This window comes from Octopus bimaculoides, chromosome 5, assembly GCF_046866305.1.
Source record: "Octopus bimaculoides isolate indiv1 chromosome 5, ASM4686630v1, whole genome shotgun sequence".
In the NCBI taxonomy this organism is placed as follows: domain Eukaryota; kingdom Metazoa; phylum Mollusca; class Cephalopoda; order Octopoda; family Octopodidae; genus Octopus; species Octopus bimaculoides.
The window spans coordinates 114678998-114705124 of NC_142932.1; the positions used below are offsets into that span (position 1 = coordinate 114678998).

Here is a 26127-nt window from a genome sequence, read left to right on the forward strand (position 1 = left end):
CTACCAACTGAGCTAATTCTCCAACTTTTGAAAAAAAAAGCTCGGTGATTTTCACTTTAATATAAGTGAGGTGAACCGAGGGAGAGAGAAAAACAAAAAATGGATTAGCTTGGAGAATATGGGTATCGATCCCGGTACCTCTCGCATGCAAAGCGAGCGCTCTAACAACTGAGATAATTCTCCATCTTTGCAAAAAAAAAAGCTCGCTGATTTTCACTTTAGAATAAGTGACATGAAATGGGAGAGAGAGATAAATAAAAAATGCAATTGCTTGGAGAATCCTGGTATCGATCCCGGTACCGCTCGCATGCAAAGCGAGCGATCTACCAACTGAGCTAATTCTCCAACTTTTGAAAAAAAAAGCTCGCTTATTTTCACTTTAATATAAGGGAGGTGAACCGAGGGAGAGAGAAAAACAAAAAATGGATTTGCTTGGAGAATCTGGGTATCGATCCCGGTACCTCTCGCATGCAAAGCGAGCGCTCTACCAACTGAGCTAATTCCCCAAACATCGAAATAAAACAGCTGATTTTCACTTTAGTATAATTGAGCTGAACCGAGTGAGAGAGAAAAGGAAAAAATGCAATTGCTTGGAGAATCCAGGTACCGAATCCGGTACCTCTCGCATGCAAAGGAAGCGCTCTAACAACTGAGCGAATTCCACAACATAGGAGAAAAGCTCGCCGATTTTCACTTTAGTATAAGTGAGCTGAAGCGAGAGAGAGAGAAAAAAAAATGTAATTTCTTGGAGAATCCGGGTATCTATCCAGGCACCTCTCGCATGCAAAGGAAGCGCTCTAACAACTGAGCGAATTCCACAACATAGGAGAAAAGTTCGTCGATTTTCACTTTAGAATAAGTGAGCCGAACCAATAGAGAGCGAGAAAAAGAAAAAATGCAATTGTCTGGAGAATCCGGGTATCGATCCCGGTACCTCTCGCATGCAAAGCGAGCGCTCTACCAAATGAGCTAATTCCCCAGTCTTGGAAAAAAAAAGCCCTTAATTTTCACTTTAGTATAAGGGAGGTGAACCGAGGGAGAAAGAAAAAGAAAAAAATGCGATTGCCTGGAGAATCCGGTACCTCGCGCATGCAAAGGAAGCGCTCTAACAACTGAGCGAATTCGACAACATATGAAAAATGCTCGCTCATTTTCACTTTAGTATAAGTGACATGAATTGGGAGAGAGAAAAAGAAAAAATGGATGTGCTTGGAGAGTCCGGGTATCGATCTCGGTGCCTCTCGCATGCAAAGCGAGCGATCTACCAACTGAGCTAATTCCCCAACCTTGGAGAAAAAGCTGGCCGATTTTCACTTTAGAATAAGTGAGCCGAACCAAGAGAGAGAGCGAGAAAAAGAAAAAATACAATTGTCTGGAGAATCCGGGTATCGATCCCGGTACCTCTCTCATGCAAATCGAGCGCTCTACCAGCTGAGCGAATTCCCCAACAATCGAAAATAACTAGCTGATTTTCACGTTAGTATAATTGAGCTGAACCGAGAGAGCGAGAAAAAGAAAAAATGCAATTGCTTGGAGAATCCGGGTATCGAAACCGGTACATCTCGCATGCAAAGGGAGCGCTCTACCAACTGAGATAATTTTCCAACTTTGCAAAAAAAGCTCGCAGATTTTCACTTTAGTATAAGTGACATGAAATGGGAGAGAGAGATAAATAAAAAATGCAATTGCTTGGAGAATACTGGTATCGATCCCGGTACCGCTCGCATGCAAAGGAAGCGGTCTACCAACTGAGCTAATTCTCCAACTTTTGAAAAAAAAAGCTCGGTGATTTTCACTTTAATATAAGTGAGGTGAACCGAGGGAGAGAGAAAAACAAAAAATGGATTAGCTTGGAGAATATGGGTATCGATCCCGGTACCTCTCGCATGCAAAGCGAGCGCTCTAACAACTGAGATAATTCTCCATCTTTGCAAAAAAAAAAGCTCGCTGATTTTCACTTTAGAATAAGTGACATGAAATGGGAGAGAGAGATAAATAAAAAATGCAATTGCTTGGAGAATCCTGGTATCGATCCCGGTACCGCTCGCATGCAAAGCGAGCGATCTACCAACTGAGCTAATTCTCCAACTTTTGAAAAAAAAAGCTCGCTTATTTTCACTTTAATATAAGGGAGGTGAACCGAGGGAGAGAGAAAAACAAAAAATGGATTTGCTTGGAGAATCTGGGTATCGATCCCGGTAGCTCTCGCATGCAAAGCGAGAGCTCTACCAACTGAGATAATTCACAAACTTTGCAAAAAAAAGCTCGCTGATTTTCAATTCAGAATAAAGTGAGTCGAACCAAGAGAGAGAGAAAAAGAAAAATTGCATTTGCCTGGAGAATCCGGGTATCGAACCCGGTACCTCTCGCATGCAAAGCGAGCGATCTACCAACTGAGCTAATTCCCCAAACACCGAAAAAAACTAGCTGATTTTCACTTTAGTATAATTGAGCTGAACCGAGAGAGAGAGAAAAAGTAAAAATGCAATTGCTTGGAGAATCCAGGTATCGAACCCGGTATCTCTCGCATGCAAAGTAAGCGCTCAAACAACTGAGCGAATTCCACAACATAGGAGAAAAGCTCGCCGATTTTCACTTTAGTATAAGTGAGCTGAACCGAGAGAGAGACAAAAAAAAATGGAATTGCTTGGAGAATCCGGGTATCTATCCAGGCACCTCTCGCATGCAAAGCGAGCGCTCTACCAAATGAGCTAATTACCCAACCTTGGAAAAAAAAAAGGCTTGTTGATTTTAGCTTTAGTATAAGAGAGGTGAACCGAGGGAGAGAGAAAAAGAAGAAAATGCAATTGCTTGGAGAATCCGGGTATCGATCCCAGTACCTCTCGCATGCAAAGCAAGCGCTCTACCAACTGAGCTAATTCCCCAGCCTTGGAAAAAAAAAGCCCGTTAATTTTCACTTTAGTATAAGGGAGGTGAACCGAGGGAGAGAGAAAAAATTGGATTGGCTTGGAGTGTGCGGGTATCGATCTCGGTACCTCTCGCATGCGAAACGAGCGATCTACCAACTGAGTTAATTCCCCAACCTTGTAGAAAAAGCTCGCCGATTTTCATTTTAGAATAAGTGAGCCGAAACAAGAGAGAGAGAAAAAGAAAAAATGCAATTGTCTGGAGAATCCGGGTACCGATCCGGGTACCTCTCGCATGCAAAGCGAGCACTCTACGAAGTGAGCTAATTCCACAACATAGACAACAGGTCGCCGATTTTCACTTTAGTATAAGTGAGCTGAACCGAGAGAGAGAGAAAAAGAAAATGGAATTGCTTGGAGAATCCGGGTATCTATCCAGGCACCTCTCGCATGCAAAGTGAGCGCTCTACCAAATGAGCTAATTTGCCAACCTGGGAAAAAAAAAAGCTTGTTGATTTTCACTTTAGTATTAGGGAGGTGAACCGAGGGAGGAGAGAAAAAGAAAAATTGCAATTGCTTGGTGAATGCGGGTATCGATCCCGGTATCTCTCGCATGCAAAGCGAGCGCTCTACCAACTGAGATAATACTCCAACTTTGCAAAAAAGCTCGCAGATTTTCACTTTAGTATAAATGACATGAAATGGGAGAGAGAGATAAATAAAAAATGCAATTGCTTGGAGAATCCTGGTATCGATCCCGGTACCGCTCGCATGCAAAGCGAGCGCTCTACCAACTGAGCTAATTCTCCAACTTTTGAAAAAAAAAGCTCGCTGATTTTCACTTTAATATAAGGGAGGTGAACCGAGGGAGAGAGAAAAACAAAAAAGGGATTTGCTTGGAGAATATGGGTATCGATCCCGGTACCTCTCGCATGCAAAGTGAGCGCTCTACCAACTGACAAAATTCTCCAACTTTGCAAAAGAAGCTCGCTGATATTCAATTTAGAATAAAGTGAGCCGAACCAAGAGAGAGAGAGAGAGAAAAAGAAGAAATGCAATTGTCTGGAGAATCCGGGATTCGATCCCGGTATCTCTCGCATGCAAAGCGAGCGCTCTACCAACCGAGCTAATTCCCCAATCATCGAAATAAAATAGCTGATTTTCACTTTAGTATAATTGAGCTGAACTGAGTGAGAGAGAAAAAGAAAAAATGCAATTGCTTGGAGAATCCAGGTATCGAAACCGGTACCTCTCGCATGCAAAGGAAGCACTCTAACAACTGAGCGAATTCCACCACATAGGAGAAAAGCTCGCCGATTTTCACTTTAGCTGAACCGAGAGAGAGAGAAAAAGAAGAAATGCAATTGTCTGGAGAATCCGTGTATCGATCCCGGTACCTCTCGCATGCAACGGGAGCGCTCTACCAACTGAGATAATTCCCCAATAATCGAAAAAAAACTAGCTGATTTTCACTTTAGTATAATTGAGCTGAACCGAGAGAGAGAGAAAAAGAAAAAATGCAATTGCTTGGAGAATCTGGGTATCGATCCCGGTACCTCTCGCATGCAAAGCGAGCGCTCTACCAACTGAGATAATTTTCCAACTTTGCAAAAAAAGCTCGCAGATTTTCACTATAGTATAATTGAGCAGAACCGAGAGAGAGAGAAAAAATGTAATTGCTTGGAGAATCCGGGTATCGCTCCCGGTACCTCTCGCATGCAAAGCGAGCGCTCTACCAACTGAGCTAATTCCCCAATGATCGATAAATACAAGCTGATTTTCACTTTAGTATAATTGAGTTGAACCGAGAGAGAGAGAATCAGAAAAAATGCAATTGCTTCGAGAATCCGGGTATCGATACCGGTACATCTCGCATGCAAAGGGAGCGCTCTACCAACTGAGATAATTTTCCAACTTTGCAAAAAATGCTCGCAGATTTTCACTTTAGTATAAGTGACATGAAATGGGAGAGAGAGATAAATAAAAAATGCAATTGCTTGGAGAATCCTGGTATCGATCCCGGTACCGCTCGCATGCAAAGCGAGGGCTCTACCAACTGAGCTAATTCTCCAACTTTTGAAAAAAAAAGCTCGCTGATTTTCAATTTAGAATAAAGTGAGCCGAACCAAGAGAGAAAAAGAAAAAATGCAATTGTCTGGAGAATCCGGGTATCGATCCCGGTACCTCTCGCATGCAAAGCGAGCGCTCTACCAGCTGAGCTAATTCCCCAATCATCGAAATGAAATAGCTGATTTTCACTTTAGTATAATTGAGCTGAACCGAGAGAGAGAGAAAAAGAAAAAATGCAATTGCTTGGAGAATCCGGGTATCGATACCGGTACATCTCGCATGCAAAGGGAGTGCTCTACCAACTGAGATAATTTTCCAACTTTCCAAAAAAAGCTCGGAGATTTTCACTTTAGTATAAGTGACATGAAATGGGAGAGAGAGATAAACAAAAAATGCAATTGCTTGGAGAATCCTGGTATCGATCCCGGTACCGCTCGCATGCAATGCAAGCGATCTACCAACTGAGCTAATTCTCCAACTTTGCTAAAAAAGCTCGCAGATTTTCACTTTAGTATAAATGACATGAAATGGGAGAGAGAGATAAATAAAAAATGCAATTGCTTGGAGAATCTGGGTATCGATCCCGGTACCGCTCGAATGTAAAGCGAGCGATCTACCAACTGAGCTAATTCTCCAACTTTTGAAAGAAAAAGCTCGCTGATTTTCACTTTAATACAAGGGAGGTGAACCGAGGGAGAAAGAAAAACAAAAAATGTATTTGCTTGGAGAATCTGGGTATCGATCCCGGTACCTCTCGCATGCAAAGCGAGGGCTCCACCAACTGAGAAAATTCTCCAACTTTGAAAAAAAAAGCTCGCTGATATTCAATTTAGAATAAAGTGAGCCGAACCAAGAGTGAGAGAAAAAGAGAAAATGCAATTGTTTGGAGAATCCGGGTATCGATCCCGGTACCTCTCGCATGCAAAGCGAGCGCTCTACCAACTGAGCTAATTCCCCAATCATCGAAATAAAATAGCTGATTTTCACTTTAGTATAATTGAGCTGAACCGAGTGAGAGAGAAAAAGAAAAAATGCAATTGCTTGGAGAATCCAGGTATCGAACCCGGTACCTCTCGCATGCAAAGGAAGCGCTCTAACAACTGAGCGAATTCCACCACATAGGAGAAAAGCTCGCCCATTTTCACTTTAGAATAAGTGAGCCGAACCAAGAGATAGAGAGAAGAAGAAAAAATGCAATTGTCTGAAGAATCCGGGTATCGATCCCGGTACCTCTCGCATGCAAAGCGAGCGCTCTACCAACTGAGCTTATTCCCCAATCATCGAAATAAAATAGCTGATTTTCACTTTAGTATAATTGAGCTGAACCGAGAGAGAGTGAGAAAAACAAAAAAATGCAATTGCTTGGAGAATTCGGGTATCGATCCCGGTACCTCTCGCATGCAAAGCGAGTGCTCTACCAACTAAGCTAATTCCCCAATCATCGAAATAAAATAGCTGATTTTCACTTTAGTATAATTGAGCTGAACCGAGTGAGAGAGAAAAACAAAAAATTCAATTGCTTGGAGAATCCAGGTATCGAACCCGAAACATCTCGCATGCAAAGGAAGCGCTCTAACAACTGAGCGAATTCTACAACATAGGAGACAAGCTCGCCGATTTTCACTTTAGAATAAGTGAGCCAAACCAAGAGATAGAGAGAAAAAGAAAAAATGCAATTGTCTGGAGAATCCGGGTATCGATCCCGGTACCTCTCGCATGCAAAGCGAGCGCTCTACCAACTGAGCTAATTCCCCAATCATCGAAATGAAATAGCTGATTTTCACTTTAGTATAATTGAGCTGAACCGAGAGAGAGAGAAAAAGAAAAAATGCAATTGCTTGGAGAATCCGGCTATCGATACCGGTACATCTCGCATGCAAAGGGAGTGCTCTACCAACTGAGATAATTTTCCAACTTTCCAAAAAAAGCTCGGAGATTTTCACTTTAGTATAAGTGACATGAAATGGGAGAGAGAGATAAATAAAAAATGCAATTGCTTGGAGAATCCTGGTATCGATCCCGGTACCGCTCGCATGCAATGCAAGCGATCTACCAACTGAGCTAATTCTCCAACTTTGCTAAAAAAGCTCGCAGATTTTCACTTTAGTATAAATGACATGAAATGGGAGAGAGAGATAAATAAAAAATGCAATTGCTTGGAGAATCCGGGTATCGATCCCGGTACATCTCGCATGCAAAGGGAGCGCTCTACCAACTGAGATAATTTTCCAACTTTGCAAAAAAAGCTCGCAGATTTTCACTTTAGTATAAGTGACATGAAATGGGAGAGGGAGATAAATAAAAAATGCAATTGCTTGGAGAATCCTGGTATCGATCCCAGTACCGCTCGCATGCAAAGGAAGCGGTCTACCAACTGAGCTAATTCTCCAACTTTTGAAAAAAATAGCTCGGTGATTTTCACTTTAATATAAGTGAGGTGAACCGAGGGAGAGACAAAAACAAAAAGTGGATTTGCTTGGAGAATATGGGTATCGATCCCGGTACCTCTCGCATGCAAAGCGAGTGCTCTACCAACTGAGCTAATTCCCCAATCATCGAAATAAAATAGCTGATTTTCACTTTAGTATAATTGAGCTGAACCGAGTGAGAGAGAAAAACAAAAAATTCAATTGCTTGGAGAATCCAGGTATCGAACCCGAAACATCTCGCATGCAAAGGAAGCGCTCTAACAACTGAGCGAATTCTACAACATAGGAGAAAAGCTCGCCGATTTTCACTTTAGAATAAGTGAGCCAAACCAAGAGATAGAGAGAAAAAAAAAAATGCAATTATCTGGAGAATCCGGGTATCGATCCCGGTACCTCTCGCATGCAAAGCGAGCGCTCTACCAACTGAGATAATTCCCCAATAATCGAAATAAAATAGCTGATTTTCACTTTAGTATAAGTGACATGAAATGGGAGAGAGAGATAAATAAAAAATGCAATTGCTTGGAGAATACTGGTATCGATCCCGGTACCGCTCGCATGCAATGCAAGCGATCTACCAACTGAGCTAATTCTCCAACTTTGCTAAAAAAGCTCGCAGATTTTCACTTTAGTATAAGTGACATGAAATGGGAGAGAGAGATAAATAAAAAATGCAATTGCTTGGAGAATCCTGGTATCGATCCCGGTACCGCTCGCATGCAATGCAAGCGATCTACCAACTGAGCTAATTCTCCAACTTTGCTAAAAAAGCTCGCAGATTTTCACTTTAGTATAAATGACATGAAATGGGAGAGAGAGATAAATAAAAAATGCAATAGCTTGGAGAATCTGGGTATCGATCCCGGTACCGCTCGAATGCAAAGCGAGCGATCTACCAACTGAGATAATTCTCCAACTTTTGAAAGAAAAAGCTCGCTGATTTTCACTTTAATACAAGGGAGGTGAACCGAGGGAGAAAGAAAAACAAAAAATGGATTTGCTTGGAGAATCTGGGTATCGATCCCGGTACCTCTCGCATGCAAAGCGAGGGCTCCACCAACTGCGAAAATTCTCCAACTTTGAAAAAAAAAGCTCGCTGATATTCAATTTAGAATAAAGTGAGCCGAACCAAGAGTGAGAGAAAAAGAGAAAATGCAATTGTTTGGAGAATCCGGGTATCGATCCCGGTACTTCTCGCATGCAAAGCGAGCGCTCTACCAACTGAGCTAATTCCCCAATCATCGAAATAAAATAGCTGATTTTCACTTTAGTATAATTGAGCTGAACCGAGTGAGAGAGAAAAAGAAAAAATGCAATTGCTTGGAGAATCCAGGTATCGAACCCGGTACCTCTAGCATGCAAAGGAAGCGCTCTAACAACTGAGCGAATTCCACCACATAGGAGAAAAGCTCGCCCATTTTCACTTTAGAATAAGTGAGCCGAACCAAGAGATAGAGAGAAGAAGAAAAAATGCAATTGTCTGAAGAATCCGGGTATCGATCCCGGTACCTCTCGCATGCAAAGCGAGCGCTCTACCAACTGAGCTTATTCCCCAATCATCGAAATAAAATAGCTGATTTTCACTTTAGTATAATTGAGCTGAACCGAGAGAGAGTGAGAAAAACAAAAAAATGCAATTGCTTGGAGAATTCGGGTATCGATCCCGGTACCTCTCGCATGCAAAGCGAGTGCTCTACCAACTGAGCTAATTCCCCAATCATCGAAATAAAATAGCTGATTTTCACTTTAGTATAATTGAGCTGAACCGAGTGAGAGAGAAAAACAAAAAATTCAATTGCTTGGAGAATCCAGGTATCGAACCCGAAACATCTCGCATGCAAAGGAAGCGCTCTAACAACTGAGCGAATTCTACAACATAGGAGACAAGCTCGCCGATTTTCACTTTAGAATAAGTGAGCCAAACCAAGAGATAGAGAGAAAAAGAAAAAATGCAATTGTCTGGAGAATCCGGGTATCGATCCCGGTACCTCTCGCATGCAAAGCGAGCGCTCTACCAACTGAGCTAATTCCCCAATCATCGAAATGAAATAGCTGATTTTCACTTTAGTATAATTGAGCTGAACCGAGAGAGAGAGAAAAAGAAAAAATGCAATTGCTTGGAGAATCCGGCTATCGATACCGGTACATCTCGCATGCAAAGGGAGTGCTCTACCAACTGAGATAATTTTCCAACTTTCCAAAAAAAGCTCGGAGATTTTCACTTTAATATAAGTGACATGAAATGGGAGAGAGAGATAAATAAAAAATGCAATTGCTTGGAGAATCCTGGTATCGATCCCGGTACCGCTCGCATGCAATGCAAGCGATCTACCAACTGAGCTAATTCTCCAACTTTGCTAAAAAAGCTCGCAGATTTTCACTTTAGTATAAATGACATGAAATGGGAGAGAGAGATAAATAAAAAATGCAATTGCTTGGAGAATCTGGGTATCGATCCCGGTACCGCTCGAATGCAAAGCGAGCGATCTACCAACTGAGCTAATTCTCCAACTTTTGAAAGAAAAAGCTCGCTGATTTTCACTTTAATACAAGGGAGGTGAACCGAGGGAGAAAGAAAAACAAAAAATGGATTTGCTTGGAGAATCTGGGTATCGATCCCGGTACCTCTCGCATGCAAAGCGAGGGCTCCACCAACTGCGAAAATTCTCCAACTTTGAAAAAAAAAGCTCGCTGATATTCAATTTAGAATAAAGTGAGCCGAACCAAGAGAGAGAGAAAAAGATAAAATGCAATTGTTTGGAGAATCCGGGTATCGATCCCGGTACCTCTCGCATGCAAAGCGAGCGCTCTACCAACTGAGCTAATTCCCCAATCATCGAAATAAAATAGCTGATTTTCACTTTAGTATAATTGAGCTGAACCGAGTGAGAGAGAAAAAGAAAAAATGCAATTGCTTGGAGAATCCAGGTATCGAACCCGGTACCTCTCGCATGCAAAGGAAGCGCTCTAACAACTGAGCGAATTCCACCACATAGGAGAAAAGCTCGCCCATTTTCACTTTAGAATAAGTGAGCCGAACCAAGAGATAGAGAGAAGAAGAAAAAATGCAATTGTCTGGAGAATCCGGGTATCGATCCCGGTACCTCTCGCATGCAAAGCGAGCGCGATACCAACTGAGCTAATTCCCCAATCATCGAAATAAAATAGCTGATTTTCACTTTAGTATAATTGAGCTGAACCGAGAGAGAGTGAGAAAAACAAAAAAATGCAATTGCTTGGAGAATCCGGGTATCGATCCCGGTACCTCTCGCATGCAAAGCGAGAGCTCTAACAACTGAGCTAATTCCCCAATCATCGAAATAAAATAGCTGATTTTCACTTTAGTATAATTGAGCTGAACCGAGTGAGAGAGAAAAAGAAAAAATTCAATTGCTTGGTGAATCCAGGTATCGAACCCGAAACATCTCGCATGCAAAGGAAGCGCTCTAACAACTGAGCGAATTCTACAACATAGGAGAAAAGCTCGCCGATTTTCACTTTAGAATAAGTGAGCCAAACCAAGAGATAGAGAGAAAAAGAAAAAAATGCAATTGTCTGGAGAATCCGGGTATCGATCCCGGTACCTCTCGCATGCAAAGCGAGCGCTCTACCAACTGAGCTAATTCCCCAATAATCGAAAAAAAATAGCTGATTTTCACTTTAGTATAACTGAGCTGAACCGAGAGAGAGAGAAACAGAAAAAATGCAATTGCTTGGGGAATCCGGGTATTGATACCGGTACATCTCGCATGCAAAGGGAGCGCTCTACCAACTGAGATAATTTTCCAACTTTGCAAAAAAAGCTCGCAGATTTTCACTTTAGTATAAGTGACATGAAATGGGAGAGAGAGATAAATAAAAAATGCAATTGCTTGGAGAATCTGCGTATCGATCCCGGTACCGCTCGAATGCAAAGCGAGCGATCTACCAACTGAGCTAATTCTCCAACTTTTGAAAGAAAAAGCTCGCTGATTTTCACTTTAATACAAGGGAGGTGAACCGAGGGAGAAAGAAAAACAAAAAATGGATTTGCTTGGAGAATCTGGGTATCGATCCCGGTACCTCTCGCATGCAAAGCGAGGGCTCCACCAACTGCGAAAATTCTCCAACTTTGAAAAAAAAAGCTCGCTGATATTCAATTTAGAATAAAGTGAGCCGAACCAAGAGAGAGAGAAAAAGATAAAATGCAATTGTTTGGAGAATCCGGGTATCGATCCCGGTACCTCTCGCATGCGAAGCGAGCGCTCTACCAACTGAGCTAATTCCCCAATCATCGAAATAAAATAGCTGATTTTCACTTTAGTATAATTGAGCTGAACCGAGTGAGAGAGAAAAAGAAAAAATGCAATTGCTTGGAGAATCCAGGTATCGAACCCGGTACCTCTCGCATGCAAAGGAAGCGCTCTAACAACTGAGCGAATTCCAGCACATAGGAGAAAAGCTCGCCCATTTTCACTTTAGAATAAGTGAGCCGAACCAAGAGATAGAGAGAAGAAGAAAAAATGCAATTGTCTGGAGAATCCGGGTATCGATCCCGGCACCTCTCGCATGCAAAGCGAGCGCTCTACCAACTGAGCTAATTCCCCAAACATCGAAATAAAATAGCTGATTTTCACTTTAGTATAATTGAGCTGAACCGAGAGAGAGTGAGAAAAACAAAAAAATGCAATTGCTTGGAGAATCCGGGTATCGATCCCGGTACATCTCGCATGCAAAGCGAGTGCTCTACCAACTGAGCTAATTCCCCAATCATCGAAATAAAATAGCTGATTTTCACTTTAGTATAATTGAGCTGAACCGAGTGAGAGAGAAAAAGAAAAAATTCAATTGCTTGGAGAATCCAGGTATCGAACCCGAAACATCTCGCATGCAAAGGAAGCGCTCTAACAACTGAGCGAATTCTACAACATAGGAGAAAAGCTCGCCGATTTTCACTTTAGAATAAGTGAGCCAAACCAAGAGATAGAGAGAAAAAGAAAAAATGCAATTGTCTGGAGAATCCGGGTATCGATCCCGGTACCTCTCGCATGCAAAGCGAGCGCTCTACCAACTGAGCTAATTCCCCAATAATCGAAATAAAATAGCTGATTTTCACTTTAGTATAACTGAGCTGAACCGAGAGAGAGAGAAACAGAAAAAATGCAATTGCTTGGTGAATCCGGGTATCGATACCGGTACATCTCGCATGCAAAGGGAGCGCTCTACCAACTGAGATAATTTTCCAACTTTGCAAAAAAAGCTCGCAGATTTTCACTTTAGTATAAGTGACATGAAATGGGAGAGGGAGATAAATAAAAAATGCAATTGCTTGGAGAATCCTGGTATCGATCCCAGTACCGCTCGCATGCAAAGGAAGCGGTCTACCAACTGAGCTAATTCTCCAACTTTTGAAAAAAATAGCTCTGTGATTTTCACTTTAATATAAGTGAGGTGAACCGAGGGAGAGACAAAAACAAAAAGTGGATTTGCTTGGAGAATATGGGTATCGATCCCGGTACCTCTCGCATGCAAAGCGAGTGCTCTACCAACTGAGCTAATTCCCCAATCCTCGAAATAAAATAGCTGATTTTCACTTTAGTATAATTGAGCTGAACCGAGTGAGAGAGAAAAACAAAAAATTCAATTGCTTGGAGAATCCAGGTATCGAACCCGAAACATCTCGCATGCAAAGGAAGCGCTCTAACAACTGAGCGAATTCTACAACATAGGAGAAAAGCTCGCCGATTTTCACTTTAGAATAAGTGAGCCAAACCAAGAGATAGAGAGAAAAAAAAAAAAAGCAATTATCTGGAGAATCCGGGTATCGATCCCGGTACCTCTCGCATGCAAAGCGAGCGCTCTACCAACAGAGATAATTCCCCAATAATCGAAATAAAATAGCTGATTTTCACTTTAGTATAAGTGACATGAAATGGGAGAGAGAGATAAATAAAAAATGCAATTGCTTGGAGAATACTGGTATCGATCCCGGTACCGCTCGAATGTAGAGCGAGCGATCTACCAACTGAGCTAATTCTCCAACTTTTGAAAGAAAAAGCTCGCTGATTTTCACTTTAATACAAGGGAGGTGAACCGAGGGAGAAAGAAAAACAAAAAATGGATTTGCTTGGAGAATCTGGGTATCGATCCCGGTACCTCTCGCATGCAAAGCGAGGGCTCTACCAACTGAGAAAATTCTCCAACTTTGAAAAAAAAAAGCTCGCTGATATTCAATTTAGAATAAAGTGAGCCGAACCAAGAGAGAGAGAAAAAGATAAAATGCAAATGTTTGGAGAATCCGGGTATCGATCCCGGTACCTCTCGCATGCAAAGCGAGCGCTCTACCAACTGAGTTAATTCCCCAATCATCGAAATGAAATAGCTGATTTTCACTTTAGTATAATTGAGCTGAACCGAGTGAGAGAGAAAAAGCAAAAATGCAATTGCTTGGAGAATCCAGGTATCGAACCCGGTACCTCTCGCATGCAAAGGAAGCGCTCTAACAACTGAGCGAATTCCACCACATAGGAGAAAAGCTCGCCCATTTTCACTTTAGAATAAGTGAGCCGAACCAAGAGATAGACAGAAGAAGAAAAAATGCAATTGTCTGGAGAATCCGGGTATCGATCCCGGTACCTCTCGCATGCAAAGCGAGCGCTCTACCAACTGAGCTAATTCCCCAATCATCGAATTATAATAGCTAATTTTCACTTTAGTATAATTGAGCTGAACCGAGAGAGAGTGAGAAAAACAAAAAATTGCAATTGCTTGGAGAATCCGGGTATCGATCCCGGTACCTCTCGCATGCAAAGCGAGTGCTCTACCAACTGAGCTAATTCCCCAATCATCGAAATAATATAGCTGATTTTCACTTTAGTATAATTGAGCTGAACCGAGTGAGAGAGAAAAAGAAAAAATTCAATTGCTTGGAGAATCCAGGTATCGAACCCGAAACATCTCGCATGCAAAGGAAGCGCTCTAACAACTGAGCGAATTCTACAACATAGGAGAAAAGCTCGCCGATTTTCACTTTAGAATAAGTGAGCCAAACCAAGAGATAGAGAGAAGAAGAAAAAATGCAATTGTCTGGAGAATCCGGGTATCGATCCCGGTACCTCTCGCATGCAAAGCGAGCGCTCTACCAACTGAGCTAATTCCCCAATCATCGAATTATAATAGCTAATTTTCACTTTAGTATAATTGAGCTGAACCGAGAGAGAGAGAGAAAAACAAAAAAATGCAATTGCTTGGAGAATCCGGGTATCGATCCCGGTACCTCTCGCATGCAAAGCGAGTGCTCTACCAACTGAGCTAATTCCACAATCATCGAAATAAAATAGCTGATTTTCACTTTAGTATAATTGAGCTGAACCGAGTGAGAGAGAAAAAGAAAAAATTCAATTGCTTGGAGAATCCAGGTATCGAACCCGAAACATCTCGCATGCAAAGGAAGCGCTCTAACAACTGAGCGAATTCTACAACATAGGAGACAAGCTCGCCGATTTTCACTTTAGAATAAGTGAGCCAAACCAAGAGATAGAGAGAAAAAGAAAAAATGCAATTGTCTGGAGAATCCGGGTATCGATCCCGGTACCTCTCGCATGCAAACGAGCGCTCTACCAACTGAGATAATTCCCCAATAATCGAAATAAAATAGCTGATTTTCACTTTAGTATAAGTGACATGAAATGGGAGAGAGAGATAAATAAAAAATGCAATTGCTTGGAGAATACTGGTATCGATCCCGGTACCGCTCGCATGCAATGCAAGCGATCTACCAACTGAGCTAATTCTCCAACTTTGCTAAAAAAGCTCGCAGATTTTCACTTTAGTATAAATGACATGAAATGGGAGAGAGAGATAAATAAAAAATGCAATTGCTTGGAGAATCTGGGTATCGATCCCGGTACCGCTCGAATGTAGAGCGAGCGATCTACCAACTGAGCTAATTCTCCAACTTTTGAAAGAAAAAGCTCGCTGATTTTCACTTTAATACAAGGGAGGTGAACCGAGGGAGAAAGAAAAACAAAAAATGGATTTGCTTGGAGAATCTGGGTATCGATCCCGGTACCTCTCGCATGCAAAGCGAGGGCTCTACCAACTGAGAAAATTCTCCAACTTTGAAAAAAAAAAGCTCGCTGATATTCAATTTAGAATAAAGTGAGCCGAACCAAGAGAGAGAGAAAAAGATAAAATGCAATTGTTTGGAGAATCCGGGTATCGATCCCGGTACCTCTCGCATGCAAAGCGAGCGCTCTACCAACTGTGCTAATTCCCCAATCATCGAAATAAAATAGCTGATTTTCACTTTAGTATAATTGAGCTGAACCGAGTGAGAGAGAAAAAGAAAAAATGCAATTGCTTGGAGAATCCAGGTATCGAACCCGGTACCTCTCGCATGCAAAGGAAGCGCTCTAACAACTGAGCGAATTCCACCACATAGGAGAAAAGCTCGCCCATTTTCACTTTAGAATAAGTGAGCCGAACCAAGAGATAGAGAGAAGAAGAAAAAATGCAATTGTCTGGAGAATCCGGGTATCGATCCCGGTACCTCTCGCATGCAAAGCGAGCGCTCTACCAACTGAGCTAATTCCCCAATCATCGAAATAAAATAGCTGATTTTCACTTTAGTATAATTGAGCTGAACCGAGAGAGAGTGAGAAAAACAAAAAAATGCAATTGCTTGGAGAATCCGGGTATCGATCCCGGTACCTCTCGCATGCAAAGCGAGTGCTCTACCAACTGAGCTAATTCCCCAATCATCGAAATAAAATAGCTGATTTTCACTTTAGTATAATTGAGCTGAACCGAGTGAGAGAGAAAAAGAAAAAATTCAATTGCTTGGAGAATCCAGGTATCGAACCCGAAACATCTCGCATGCAAAGGAAGCGCTCTAACAACTGAGCGAATTCTACAACATAGGAGAAAAGCTCGCCGATTTTCACTTTAGAATAAGTGAGCCAAACCAAGAGATAGAGAGAAAAAGAAAAAATGCAATTGTCTGGAGAATCCGGGTATCGATCCCGGTACCTCTCGCATGCAAAGCGAGCGCTCTACCAACTGAGCTAATTCCCCAATAATCGAAAAAAATTAGCTGATTTTCACTTTAGTATAACTGAGCTGAACCGAGAGACAGAGAAACAGAAAAAATGCAATTGCTTGGTGAATCCGGGTATTGATACCGGTACATCTCGCATGCAAAGGGAGCGCTCTACCAACTGAGATAATTTTCCAACTTTGCAAAAAAAGCTCGCAGATTTTCACTTTAGTATAAGTGACATGAAATGGGAGAGAGAGATAAATAAAAAATGCAATTGCTTGGAGAATCTGCGTATCGATCCCGGTACCGCTCGAATGCAAAGCGAGCGATCTACCAACTGAGCTAATTCTCCAACTTTTGAAAGAAAAAGCTCGCTGATTTTCACTTTAATACAAGGGAGGTGAACCGAGGGAGAAAGAAAAACAAAAAATGGATTTGCTTGGAGAATCTGGGTATCGATCCCGGTACCTCTCGCATGCAAAGCGAGGGCTCCACCAACTGCGAAAATTCTCCAACTTTGAAAAAAAAAGCTCGCTGATATTCAATTTAGAATAAAGTGAGCCGAACCAAGAGAGAGAGAAAAAGATAAAATGCAATTGTTTGGAGAATCCGGGTATCGATCCCGGTACCTCTCGCATGCGAAGCGAGCGCTCTACCAACTGAGCTAATTCCCCAATCATCGAAATAAAATAGCTGATTTTCACTTTAGTATAATTGAGCTGAACCGAGTGAGAGAGAAAAAGAAAAAATGCAATTGCTTGGAGAATCCAGGTATCGAACCCGGTACCTCTCGCATGCAAAGGAAGCGCTCTAACAACTGAGCGAATTCCACCACATAGGAGAAAAGCTCGCCCATTTTCACTTTAGAATAAGTGAGCCGAACCAAGAGATAGAGAGAAGAAGAAAAAATGCAATTGTCTGGAGAATCCGGGTATCGATCCCGGTACCTCTCGCATGCAAAGCGAGCGCTCTACCAACTGAGCTAATTCCCCAAACATCGAAATAAAATAGCTGATTTTCACTTTAGTATAATTGAGCTGAACCGAGAGAGAGTGAGAAAAACAAAAAAATGCAATTGCTTGGAGAATCCGGGTATCGATCCCGGTACATCTCGCATGCAAAGCGAGTGCTCTACCAACTGAGCTAATTCCCCAATCATCGAAATAAAATAGCTGATTTTCACTTTAGTATAATTGAGCTGAACCGAGTGAGAGAGAAAAAGAAAAAATTCAATTGCTTGGAGAATCCAGGTATCGAACCCGAAACATCTCGCATGCAAAGGAAGCGCTCTAACAACTGAGCGAATTCTACAACATAGGAGAAAAGCTCGCCGATTTTCACTTTAGAATAAGTGAGCCAAACCAAGAGATAGAGAGAAAAAGAAAAAATGCAATTGTCTGGAGAATCCGGGTATCGATCCCGGTACCTCTCGCATGCAAAGCGAGCGCTCTACCAACTGAGCTAATTCCCCAATCATCGAAATGAAATAGCTGATTTTCACTTTAGTATAATTGAGCTGAACCGAGAGAGAGAGAAAAAGAAAAAATGCAATTGCTTGGAGAATCCGGCTATCGATACCGGTACATCTCGCATGCAAAGGGAGTGCTCTACCAACTGAGATAATTTTCCAACTTTCCAAAAAAAGCTCGGAGATTTTCACTTTAATATAAGTGACATGAAATGGGAGAGAGAGATAAATAAAAAAGGCAATTGCTTGGAGAATCCTGGTATCGATCCCGGTACCGCTCGCATGCAATGCAAGCGATCTACCAACTGAGCTAATTCTCCAACTTTGCTAAAAAAGCTCGCAGATTTTCACTTTAGTATAAATGACATGAAATGGGAGAGAGAGATAAATAAAAAATGCAATTGCTTGGAGAATCTGGGTATCGATCCCGGTACCGCTCGAATGCAAAGCGAGCGATCTACCAACTGAGCTAATTCTCCAACTTTTGAAAGAAAAAGCTCGCTGATTTTCACTTTAATACAAGGGAGGTGAACCGAGGGAGAAAGAAAAACAAAAAATGGATTTGCTTGGAGAATCTGGGTATCGATCCCGGTACCTCTCGCATGCAAAGCGAGGGCTCCACCAACTGCGAAAATTCTCCAACTTTGAAAAAAAAAAGCTCGCTGATATTCAATTTAGAATAAAGTGAGCCGAACCAAGAGAGAGAGAAAAAGATAAAATGCAATTGTTTGGAGAATCCGGGTATCGATCCCGGTACCTCTCGCATGCAAAGCGAGCGCTCTACCAACTGAGCTAATTCCCCAATCATCGAAATAAAATAGCTGATTTTCACTTTAGTATAATTGAGCTGAACCGAGTGAGAGAGAAAAAGAAAAAATTCAATTGCTTGGTGAATCCAGGTATCGAACCCGAAACATCTCGCATGCAAAGGAAGCGCTCTAACAACTGAGCGAATTCTACAACATAGGAGAAAAGCTCGCCGATTTTCACTTTAGAATAAGTGAGCCAAACCAAGAGATAGAGAGAAAAAGAAAAAAATGCAATTGTCTGGAGAATCCGGGTATCGATCCCGGTACCTCTCGCATGCAAAGCGAGCGCTCTACCAACTGAGCTAATTCCCCAATAATCGAAAAAAAATAGCTGATTTTCACTTTAGTATAACTGAGCTGAACCGAGAGAGAGAGAAACAGAAAAAATGCAATTGCTTGGTGAATCCGGGTATTGATACCGGTACATCTCGCATGCAAAGGGAGCGCTCTACCAACTGAGATAATTTTCCAACTTTGCAAAAAAAGCTCGCTGATTTTCACTTTAGTATAAGTGACATGAAATGGGAGAGAGAGATAAATAAAAAATGCAATTGCTTGGAGAATCTGCGTATCGATCCCGGTACCGCTCGCATGCAAAGCGAGCGCTCTACCAACTGAGCTAATTCCCCAATAATCGAATTAAAATAGCTGATTTTCACTTTAGTATAACTGAGCTGAACCGAGAGAGAGAGAAACAGAAAAAATGCAATTGCTTGGAGAATCCGGGTATCGATCCCGGTACCTCTCGCATGCAAAGCGAGCGCTCTACCAACTGAGCTAATTCCCCAATCATCGAATTATAATAGCTAATTTTCACTTTAGTATAATTGAGCTGAACCGAGAGAGAGTGAGAAAAACAAAAAAATGCAATTGCTTGGAGAATCCGGGTATCGATCCCGGTACCTCTCGCATGCAAAGCGAGTGCTCTACCAACTGAGCTAATTCCCCAATCATCGAAATAAAATAGCTGATTTTCACTTTAGTATAATTGAGCTGAACCGAGTGAGAGAGAAAAAGAAAAAATTCAATTGCTTGGAGAATCCAGGTATCGAACCCGAAACATCTCGCATGCAAAGGAAGCGCTCTAACAACTGAGCGAATTCTACAACATAGGAGAAAACCTCGCCGATTTTCACTTTAGAATAAGTGAGCCAAACCAAGAGATAGAGAGAAAAAGAAAAAATGCAATTGTCTGGAGAATCCGGGTATCGATCCCGGTACCTCTCGCATGCAAAGCGAGCGCTCTACCAACTGAGCTAATTCCCCAATAACCGAATTAAAATATCTGATTTTCACTTTAGTATAACTGAGCTGAACCGAGAGAGAGAGAAACAGAAAAAATGCAATTGCTTGGAGAATCCGGGTATCGATACCGGTACATCTCGCATGCAAAGGGAGCGCTCTACCAACTGAGATAATTTTCCAACTTTGCAAAAAAAGCTCGCAGATTTTCACTTTAGTATAAGTGACATGAAATGGGAGAGGGAGATAAATAAAAAATGCAATTGCTTGGAGAATCCTGGTATCGATCCCGGTACCGCTCGCATGCAAAGGAAGCGGTCTACCAACTGAGCTAATTCTCCAACTTTTGAAAAAAAAAGCTCGGTGATTTTCACTTTAATATAAGTGAGGTGAACCGAGGGAGAGACAAAAACAAAAAGTGGATTTGCTTGGAGAATATGGATATCGATCCCGGTACCTCTCGCATGCAAAGCGAGGGCTCCACCAACTGCGAAAATTCTCCAACTTTGAAAAAAAAAGCTCGCTGATATTCAATTTAGAATAAAGTGAGCCGAACCAAGAGAGAGAGAAAAAGATAAAATGCAATTGTTTGGAGAATCCGGGTATCGATCCCGGTACCTCTCGCATGCGAAGCGAGCGCTCTACCAACTGAGCTAATTCCCCAACCATCGAAATAAAATAGCTGATTTTCACTTTAGTATAATTGAGCTGAACCGAGTGAGAGAGAAAAAGAAAAAATGCAATTGCTTGGAGAATCCAGGTATCGAACCCGGTACCTCTCGCATGCAAAGGAAGCGCTCTAACAACTGAGCGAATTCCAGCACATAGGAGAAAAGCTCGCCCATTTTCACTTTAGAATAAGTGAGCCGAACCAAGAGATAGAGAGAAGAAGAAAAAATGCAATTGTCTGGAGAATCCGGGTATCGATCCCGGTACCTCTCGCATGCAAAGCGAGCGCTCTACCAACTGAGCTAATTCCCCAAACATCGAAATAAAATAGCTGATTTTCACTTTAGTATAATTGAGCTGAACCGAGAGAGAGTGAGAAAAACAAAAAAATGCAATTGCTTAGAGAATCCGGGTATCGATCCCGGTACATCTCGCATGCAAAGCGAGTGCTCTACCAACTGAGCTAATTCCCCAATCATCGAAATAAAATAGCTGATTTTCACTTTAGTATAATTGAGCTGAACCGAGTGAGAGAGAAAAAGAAAAAATTCAATTGCTTGGAGAATCCAGGTATCGAACCCGAAACATCTCGCATGCAAAGGAAGCGCTCTAACAACTGAGCGAATTCTACAACATAGGAGAAAAGCTCGCCGATTTTCACTTTAGAATAAGTGAGCCAAACCAAGAGATAGAGAGAAAAAGAAAAAATGCAATTGTCTGGAGAATCCGGGTATCGATCCCGGTACCTCTCGCATGCAAAGCGAGCGCTCTACCAACTGAGCTAATTCCCCAATAATCGAAATAAAATAGCTGATTTTCACTTTAGTATAACTGAGCTGAACCGAGAGAGAGAGAAACAGAAAAAATGCAATTGCTTGGTGAATCCGGGTATCGATACCGGTACATCTCGCATGCAAAGGGAGCGCTCTACCAACTGAGATAATTTTCCAACTTTGCAAAAAAAGCTCGCAGATTTTCACTTTAGTATAAGTGACATGAAATGGGAGAGGGAGATAAATAAAAAATGCAATTGCTTGGAGAATCCTGGTATCGATCCCAGTACCGCTCGCATGCAAAGGAAGCGGTCTACCAACTGAGCTAATTCTCCAACTTTTGAAAAAAATAGCTCTGTGATTTTCACTTTAATATAAGTGAGGTGAACCGAGGGAGAGACAAAAACAAAAAGTGGATTTGCTTGGAGAATATGGGTATCGATCCCGGTACCTCTCGCATGCAAAGCGAGTGCTCTACCAACTGAGCTAATTCCCCAATCATCGAAATAAAATAGCTGATTTTCACTTTAGTATAATTGAGCTGAACCGAGTGAGAGAGAAAAACAAAAAATTCAATTGCTTGGAGAATCCAGGTATCGAACCCGAAACATCTCGCATGCAAAGGAAGCGCTCTAACAACTGAGCGAATTCTACAACATAGGAGAAAAGCTCGCCGATTTTCACTTTAGAATAAGTGAGCCAAACCAAGAGATAGAGAGAAAAAAAAAAAAAGCAATTATCTGGAGAATCCGGGTATCGATCCCGGTACCTCTCGCATGCAAAGCGAGCGCTCTACCAACAGAGATAATTCCCCAATAATCGAAATAAAATAGCTGATTTTCACTTTAGTATAAGTGACATGAAATGGGAGAGAGAGATAAATAAAAAATGCAATTGCTTGGAGAATACTGGTATCGATCCCGGTACCGCTCGCATGCAATGCAAGCGATCTACCAACTGAGCTAATTCTCCAACTTTGCTAAAAAAGCTCGCAGATTTTCACTTTAGTATAAATGACATGAAATGGGAGAGAGAGATAAATAAAAAATGCAATTGCTTGGAGAATCTGGGTATCGATCCCGGTACCGCTCGAATGTAGAGCGAGCGATCTACCAACTGAGCTAATTCTCCAACTTTTGAAAGAAAAAGCTCGCTGATTTTCACTTTAATACAAGGGAGGTGAACCGAGGGAGAAAGAAAAACAAAAAATGGATTTGCTTGGAGAATCTGGGTATCGATCCCGGTACCTCTCGCATGCAAAGCGAGGGCTCTACCAACTGAGAAAATTCTCCAACTTTGAAAAAAAAAAGCTCGCTGATATTCAATTTAGAATAAAGTGAGCCGAACCAAGAGAGAGAGAAAAAGATAAAATGCAAATGTTTGGAGAATCCGGGTATCGATCCCGGTACCTCTCGCATGCAAAGCGAGCGCTCTACCAACTGAGTTAATTCCCCAATCATCGAAATGAAATAGCTGATTTTCACTTTAGTATAATTGAGCTGAACCGAGTGAGAGAGAAAAAGCAAAAATGCAATTGCTTGGAGAATCCAGGTATCGAACCCGGTACCTCTCGCATGCAAAGGAAGCGCTCTAACAACTGAGCGAATTCCACCACATAGGAGAAAAGCTCGCCCATTTTCACTTTAGAATAAGTGAGCCGAACCAAGAGATAGACAGAAGAAGAAAAAATGCAATTGTCTGGAGAATCCGGGTATCGATCCCGGTACCTCTCGCATGCAAAGCGAGCGCTCTACCAACTGAGCTAATTCCCCAATCATCGAATTATAATAGCTAATTTTCACTTTAGTATAATTGAGCTGAACCGAGAGAGAGTGAGAAAAACAATAAATTGCAATTGCTTGGAGAATCCGGGTATCGATCCCGGTACCTCTCGCATGCAAAGCGAGTGCTCTACCAACTGAGCTAATTCCCCAATCATCGAAATAAAATAGCTGATTTTCACTTTAGTATAATTGAGCTGAACCGAGTGAGAGAGAAAAAGAAAAAATTCAATTGCTTGGAGAATCCAGGTATCGAACCCGAAACATCTCGCATGCAAAGGAAGCGCTCTAACAACTGAGCGAATTCTACAACATAGGAGAAAAGCTCGCCGATTTTCACTTTAGAATAAGTGAGCCAAACCAAGAGATAGAGAGAAGAAGAAAAAATGCAATTGTCTGGAGAATCCGGGTATCGATCCCGGTACCTCTCGCATGCAAAGCGAGCGCTCTACCAACTGAGCTAATTCCCCAATCATCGAATTATAATAGCTAATTTTCACTTTAGTATAATTGAGCTGAACCGAGAGAGAGTGAGAAAAACAAAAAAATGCAATTGCTTGGAGAATCCGGGTATCGATCCCGGTACCTCTCGCATGCAAAGCGAGTGCTCTACCAACTGAGCTAATTCCCCAATCATCGAAATAAAATAGCTGATTTTCACTTTAGTATAATTGAGCTGAACCGAGTGAGAGAGAAAAAGAAAAAATTCAATTGCTTGGAGAATCCAGGTATCGAACCCGAAACATCTCGCATGCAAAGGAAGCGCTCTAACAACTGAGCGAATTCTACAACATAGGAGAAAACCTCGCCGATTTTCACTTTAGAATAAGTGAGCCAAACCAAGAGATAGAGAGAAAAAGAAAAAATGCAATTGTCTGGAGAATCCGGGTATCGATCCCGGTACCTCTCGCATGCAAAGCGAGCGCTCTACCAACTGAGCTAATTCCCCAATAATCGAATTAAAATAGCTGATTTTCACTTTAGTATAACTGAGCTGAACCGAGAGAGAGAGAAACAGAAAAAATGCAATTGCTTGGAGAATCCGGGTATCGATCCCGGTACCTCTCGCATGCAAAGCGAGCGCTCTACCAACTGAGCTAATTCCCCAATCATCGAATTATAATAGCTAATTTTCACTTTAGTATAATTGAGCTGAACCGAGAGAGAGTGAGAAAAACAAAAAAATGCAATTGCTTGGAGAATCCGGGTATCGATCCCGGTACCTCTCGCATGCAAAGCGAGTGCTCTACCAACTGAGCTAATTCCCCAATCATCGAAATAAAATAGCTGATTTTCACTTTAGTATAATTGAGCTGAACCGAGTGAGAGAGAAAAAGAAAAAATTCAATTGCTTGGAGAATCCAGGTATCGAACCCGAAACATCTCGCATGCAAAGGAAGCGCTCTAACAACTGAGCGAATTCTACAACATAGGAGAAAACCTCGCCGATTTTCACTTTAGAATAAGTGAGCCAAACCAAGAGATAGAGAGAAAAAGAAAAAATGCAATTGTCTGGAGAATCCGGGTATCGATCCCGGTACCTCTCGCATGCAAAGCGAGCGCTCTACCAACTGAGCTAATTCCCCAATAACCGAATTAAAATAGCTGATTTTCACTTTAGTATAACTGAGCTGAACCGAGAGAGAGAGAAACAGAAAAAATGCAATTGCTTGGAGAATCCGGGTATCGATACCGGTACATCTCGCATGCAAAGGGAGCGCTCTACCAACTGAGATAATTTTCCAACTTTGCAAAAAAAGCTCGCAGATTTTCACTTTAGTATAAGTGACATGAAATGGGAGAGGGAGATAAATAAAAAATGCAATTGCTTGGAGAATCCTGGTATCGATCCCGGTACCGCTCGCATGCAAAGGAAGCGGTCTACCAACTGAGCTAATTCTCCAACTTTTGAAAAAAAAAGCTCGGTGATTTTCACTTTAATATAAGTGAGGTGAACCGAGGGAGAGACAAAAACAAAAAGTGGATTTGCTTGGAGAATATGGGTATCGATCCCGGTACCTCTCGCATGCAAAGCGAGCGCTCTACCAACTGAGATAATTCTCCAACTTTGCAAAAAAATCTCGCTGATTTTCACTTTAGTATAAGTGACATGAAATGGGAGAGAGAGATAAATAAAAAATGCAATTGCTTGGAGAATCCTGTTATCGATCCCGGTACCGCTCGCATGCAAAGCGAGCGATCTACCAACTGAGCTAATTCTCCAACTTTTGAAAAAAAAAGCTCGCTGATTTTCACTTTAATATAAGGGAGGTGAACCGAGGGAGAAAGAAAAACATAAAATGGATTTGCTTGGAGAATCCTGGTATCGATCCCGGTACCTCTCGCATGCAAAGCGAGCGCTCTACCAACTGAGATAATTCTCCAACTTTGCAAAAAAAAGCTCGCTGATATTCAATTTAGAATAAAGTGAGCCGAACCAAGAGAGAGAGAAAAATAAAAAATGCAATTGTCTGGAGAATACGGGTATCGATCCCGGTACCTCTCGCATGCAAAGCGTGCGCTCTACCAACCGAGCTAATTCCCCAATCATCGAAAAAAAGCTAGCTGATTTTCACTTTAGTATAAGCGAGCTGAACCGAGTGAGACAGAAAAAGAAAAAATGCAATTGCTTGGAGAATCTAGGTATCGAACCCGGTACCTCTCGCATGCAAAGGAAGCGCTCTTACAACTGAGCGATTTCCACAACATAGGAGAAAAGCTCGCCGATTTTCACTTTAGTATAAGTGAGCTGAACCGAGAGAGAGTGAAATAGAAAATGCAATTGCTTGGAGAATCCGGGTATCTATCCAGGCACCTGTCGCATGCAAAGCGAGCGCTCTACCAAATGAGCTAATTCCCCAACCTTGGAAAAAAAAAGCTTGTTGATTTTCACTTTAGTATAAGAGAGGTGAACCGAGGGAGAGAGGAAAAGAAAAATTGCAATTGGTTGGTGAATGCGGGTATCGATCCCGGAACCTCTCGCATGCAAACCGAGCGCTC

General features: G+C 41.9%; 44 non-coding genes across 44 annotated transcripts; all 44 read right to left on the minus strand.

Annotated features, from left to right (window-relative positions):
- Positions 1–433: 433 nt before the first annotated feature.
- Positions 434–506, minus strand: Trnaa-ugc (transfer RNA alanine (anticodon UGC)). Its single transcript has one exon. It is a non-coding gene; the product is annotated as a tRNA-Ala (tRNA).
- Positions 507–906: 400 nt separating this feature from the next.
- On the minus strand, positions 907–979 carry Trnaa-ugc (transfer RNA alanine (anticodon UGC)). The gene has a single exon. It is a non-coding gene; the product is annotated as a tRNA-Ala (tRNA).
- A 1356-nt stretch (positions 980–2335) lies between these two features.
- Positions 2336–2408, minus strand: Trnaa-ugc (transfer RNA alanine (anticodon UGC)). The gene has a single exon. It is a non-coding gene; the product is annotated as a tRNA-Ala (tRNA).
- Positions 2409–2812: 404 nt separating this feature from the next.
- Trnaa-ugc (transfer RNA alanine (anticodon UGC)) lies at positions 2813–2885 on the minus strand. The gene has a single exon. It is a non-coding gene; the product is annotated as a tRNA-Ala (tRNA).
- A 1045-nt stretch (positions 2886–3930) lies between these two features.
- On the minus strand, positions 3931–4003 carry Trnaa-ugc (transfer RNA alanine (anticodon UGC)). The gene has a single exon. It is a non-coding gene; the product is annotated as a tRNA-Ala (tRNA).
- A 1020-nt stretch (positions 4004–5023) lies between these two features.
- On the minus strand, positions 5024–5096 carry Trnaa-ugc (transfer RNA alanine (anticodon UGC)). The gene has a single exon. It is a non-coding gene; the product is annotated as a tRNA-Ala (tRNA).
- Positions 5097–5821: 725 nt separating this feature from the next.
- Trnaa-ugc (transfer RNA alanine (anticodon UGC)) lies at positions 5822–5894 on the minus strand. The gene has a single exon. It is a non-coding gene; the product is annotated as a tRNA-Ala (tRNA).
- Positions 5895–6618: 724 nt separating this feature from the next.
- Positions 6619–6691, minus strand: Trnaa-ugc (transfer RNA alanine (anticodon UGC)). The gene has a single exon. It is a non-coding gene; the product is annotated as a tRNA-Ala (tRNA).
- A 1040-nt stretch (positions 6692–7731) lies between these two features.
- On the minus strand, positions 7732–7804 carry Trnaa-ugc (transfer RNA alanine (anticodon UGC)). The gene has a single exon. It is a non-coding gene; the product is annotated as a tRNA-Ala (tRNA).
- A 725-nt stretch (positions 7805–8529) lies between these two features.
- On the minus strand, positions 8530–8602 carry Trnaa-ugc (transfer RNA alanine (anticodon UGC)). Its single transcript has one exon. It is a non-coding gene; the product is annotated as a tRNA-Ala (tRNA).
- Positions 8603–9008: 406 nt separating this feature from the next.
- On the minus strand, positions 9009–9081 carry Trnaa-ugc (transfer RNA alanine (anticodon UGC)). Its single transcript has one exon. It is a non-coding gene; the product is annotated as a tRNA-Ala (tRNA).
- Positions 9082–9326: 245 nt separating this feature from the next.
- Positions 9327–9399, minus strand: Trnaa-ugc (transfer RNA alanine (anticodon UGC)). Its single transcript has one exon. It is a non-coding gene; the product is annotated as a tRNA-Ala (tRNA).
- A 725-nt stretch (positions 9400–10124) lies between these two features.
- Trnaa-ugc (transfer RNA alanine (anticodon UGC)) lies at positions 10125–10197 on the minus strand. Its single transcript has one exon. It is a non-coding gene; the product is annotated as a tRNA-Ala (tRNA).
- Positions 10198–10922: 725 nt separating this feature from the next.
- Positions 10923–10995, minus strand: Trnaa-ugc (transfer RNA alanine (anticodon UGC)). The gene has a single exon. It is a non-coding gene; the product is annotated as a tRNA-Ala (tRNA).
- A 566-nt stretch (positions 10996–11561) lies between these two features.
- Trnaa-cgc (transfer RNA alanine (anticodon CGC)) lies at positions 11562–11634 on the minus strand. Its single transcript has one exon. It is a non-coding gene; the product is annotated as a tRNA-Ala (tRNA).
- A 245-nt stretch (positions 11635–11879) lies between these two features.
- On the minus strand, positions 11880–11952 carry Trnaa-ugc (transfer RNA alanine (anticodon UGC)). The gene has a single exon. It is a non-coding gene; the product is annotated as a tRNA-Ala (tRNA).
- Positions 11953–12040: 88 nt separating this feature from the next.
- Trnaa-ugc (transfer RNA alanine (anticodon UGC)) lies at positions 12041–12113 on the minus strand. Its single transcript has one exon. It is a non-coding gene; the product is annotated as a tRNA-Ala (tRNA).
- Positions 12114–12358: 245 nt separating this feature from the next.
- Positions 12359–12431, minus strand: Trnaa-ugc (transfer RNA alanine (anticodon UGC)). The gene has a single exon. It is a non-coding gene; the product is annotated as a tRNA-Ala (tRNA).
- A 1522-nt stretch (positions 12432–13953) lies between these two features.
- On the minus strand, positions 13954–14026 carry Trnaa-ugc (transfer RNA alanine (anticodon UGC)). Its single transcript has one exon. It is a non-coding gene; the product is annotated as a tRNA-Ala (tRNA).
- An 88-nt stretch (positions 14027–14114) lies between these two features.
- On the minus strand, positions 14115–14187 carry Trnaa-ugc (transfer RNA alanine (anticodon UGC)). Its single transcript has one exon. It is a non-coding gene; the product is annotated as a tRNA-Ala (tRNA).
- Positions 14188–14432: 245 nt separating this feature from the next.
- On the minus strand, positions 14433–14505 carry Trnaa-ugc (transfer RNA alanine (anticodon UGC)). The gene has a single exon. It is a non-coding gene; the product is annotated as a tRNA-Ala (tRNA).
- A 1363-nt stretch (positions 14506–15868) lies between these two features.
- On the minus strand, positions 15869–15941 carry Trnaa-ugc (transfer RNA alanine (anticodon UGC)). The gene has a single exon. It is a non-coding gene; the product is annotated as a tRNA-Ala (tRNA).
- An 88-nt stretch (positions 15942–16029) lies between these two features.
- Trnaa-ugc (transfer RNA alanine (anticodon UGC)) lies at positions 16030–16102 on the minus strand. Its single transcript has one exon. It is a non-coding gene; the product is annotated as a tRNA-Ala (tRNA).
- A 245-nt stretch (positions 16103–16347) lies between these two features.
- On the minus strand, positions 16348–16420 carry Trnaa-ugc (transfer RNA alanine (anticodon UGC)). Its single transcript has one exon. It is a non-coding gene; the product is annotated as a tRNA-Ala (tRNA).
- A 566-nt stretch (positions 16421–16986) lies between these two features.
- Positions 16987–17059, minus strand: Trnaa-cgc (transfer RNA alanine (anticodon CGC)). Its single transcript has one exon. It is a non-coding gene; the product is annotated as a tRNA-Ala (tRNA).
- A 245-nt stretch (positions 17060–17304) lies between these two features.
- Positions 17305–17377, minus strand: Trnaa-ugc (transfer RNA alanine (anticodon UGC)). The gene has a single exon. It is a non-coding gene; the product is annotated as a tRNA-Ala (tRNA).
- An 88-nt stretch (positions 17378–17465) lies between these two features.
- Trnaa-ugc (transfer RNA alanine (anticodon UGC)) lies at positions 17466–17538 on the minus strand. Its single transcript has one exon. It is a non-coding gene; the product is annotated as a tRNA-Ala (tRNA).
- Positions 17539–17783: 245 nt separating this feature from the next.
- Positions 17784–17856, minus strand: Trnaa-ugc (transfer RNA alanine (anticodon UGC)). The gene has a single exon. It is a non-coding gene; the product is annotated as a tRNA-Ala (tRNA).
- Positions 17857–18582: 726 nt separating this feature from the next.
- On the minus strand, positions 18583–18655 carry Trnaa-ugc (transfer RNA alanine (anticodon UGC)). Its single transcript has one exon. It is a non-coding gene; the product is annotated as a tRNA-Ala (tRNA).
- Positions 18656–18901: 246 nt separating this feature from the next.
- On the minus strand, positions 18902–18974 carry Trnaa-ugc (transfer RNA alanine (anticodon UGC)). Its single transcript has one exon. It is a non-coding gene; the product is annotated as a tRNA-Ala (tRNA).
- A 402-nt stretch (positions 18975–19376) lies between these two features.
- On the minus strand, positions 19377–19449 carry Trnaa-ugc (transfer RNA alanine (anticodon UGC)). Its single transcript has one exon. It is a non-coding gene; the product is annotated as a tRNA-Ala (tRNA).
- Positions 19450–19537: 88 nt separating this feature from the next.
- Trnaa-ugc (transfer RNA alanine (anticodon UGC)) lies at positions 19538–19610 on the minus strand. Its single transcript has one exon. It is a non-coding gene; the product is annotated as a tRNA-Ala (tRNA).
- Positions 19611–19855: 245 nt separating this feature from the next.
- On the minus strand, positions 19856–19928 carry Trnaa-ugc (transfer RNA alanine (anticodon UGC)). Its single transcript has one exon. It is a non-coding gene; the product is annotated as a tRNA-Ala (tRNA).
- Positions 19929–20494: 566 nt separating this feature from the next.
- On the minus strand, positions 20495–20567 carry Trnaa-cgc (transfer RNA alanine (anticodon CGC)). Its single transcript has one exon. It is a non-coding gene; the product is annotated as a tRNA-Ala (tRNA).
- A 245-nt stretch (positions 20568–20812) lies between these two features.
- On the minus strand, positions 20813–20885 carry Trnaa-ugc (transfer RNA alanine (anticodon UGC)). Its single transcript has one exon. It is a non-coding gene; the product is annotated as a tRNA-Ala (tRNA).
- A 406-nt stretch (positions 20886–21291) lies between these two features.
- Trnaa-ugc (transfer RNA alanine (anticodon UGC)) lies at positions 21292–21364 on the minus strand. Its single transcript has one exon. It is a non-coding gene; the product is annotated as a tRNA-Ala (tRNA).
- Positions 21365–23045: 1681 nt separating this feature from the next.
- Positions 23046–23118, minus strand: Trnaa-ugc (transfer RNA alanine (anticodon UGC)). Its single transcript has one exon. It is a non-coding gene; the product is annotated as a tRNA-Ala (tRNA).
- Positions 23119–23206: 88 nt separating this feature from the next.
- On the minus strand, positions 23207–23279 carry Trnaa-ugc (transfer RNA alanine (anticodon UGC)). The gene has a single exon. It is a non-coding gene; the product is annotated as a tRNA-Ala (tRNA).
- A 245-nt stretch (positions 23280–23524) lies between these two features.
- Positions 23525–23597, minus strand: Trnaa-ugc (transfer RNA alanine (anticodon UGC)). Its single transcript has one exon. It is a non-coding gene; the product is annotated as a tRNA-Ala (tRNA).
- Positions 23598–23685: 88 nt separating this feature from the next.
- Trnaa-ugc (transfer RNA alanine (anticodon UGC)) lies at positions 23686–23758 on the minus strand. The gene has a single exon. It is a non-coding gene; the product is annotated as a tRNA-Ala (tRNA).
- Positions 23759–24003: 245 nt separating this feature from the next.
- Positions 24004–24076, minus strand: Trnaa-ugc (transfer RNA alanine (anticodon UGC)). Its single transcript has one exon. It is a non-coding gene; the product is annotated as a tRNA-Ala (tRNA).
- An 85-nt stretch (positions 24077–24161) lies between these two features.
- Positions 24162–24234, minus strand: Trnaa-ugc (transfer RNA alanine (anticodon UGC)). Its single transcript has one exon. It is a non-coding gene; the product is annotated as a tRNA-Ala (tRNA).
- An 88-nt stretch (positions 24235–24322) lies between these two features.
- On the minus strand, positions 24323–24395 carry Trnaa-ugc (transfer RNA alanine (anticodon UGC)). Its single transcript has one exon. It is a non-coding gene; the product is annotated as a tRNA-Ala (tRNA).
- Positions 24396–24640: 245 nt separating this feature from the next.
- Trnaa-ugc (transfer RNA alanine (anticodon UGC)) lies at positions 24641–24713 on the minus strand. Its single transcript has one exon. It is a non-coding gene; the product is annotated as a tRNA-Ala (tRNA).
- Between the last annotated feature and the right edge of the window lie 1414 nt (positions 24714–26127).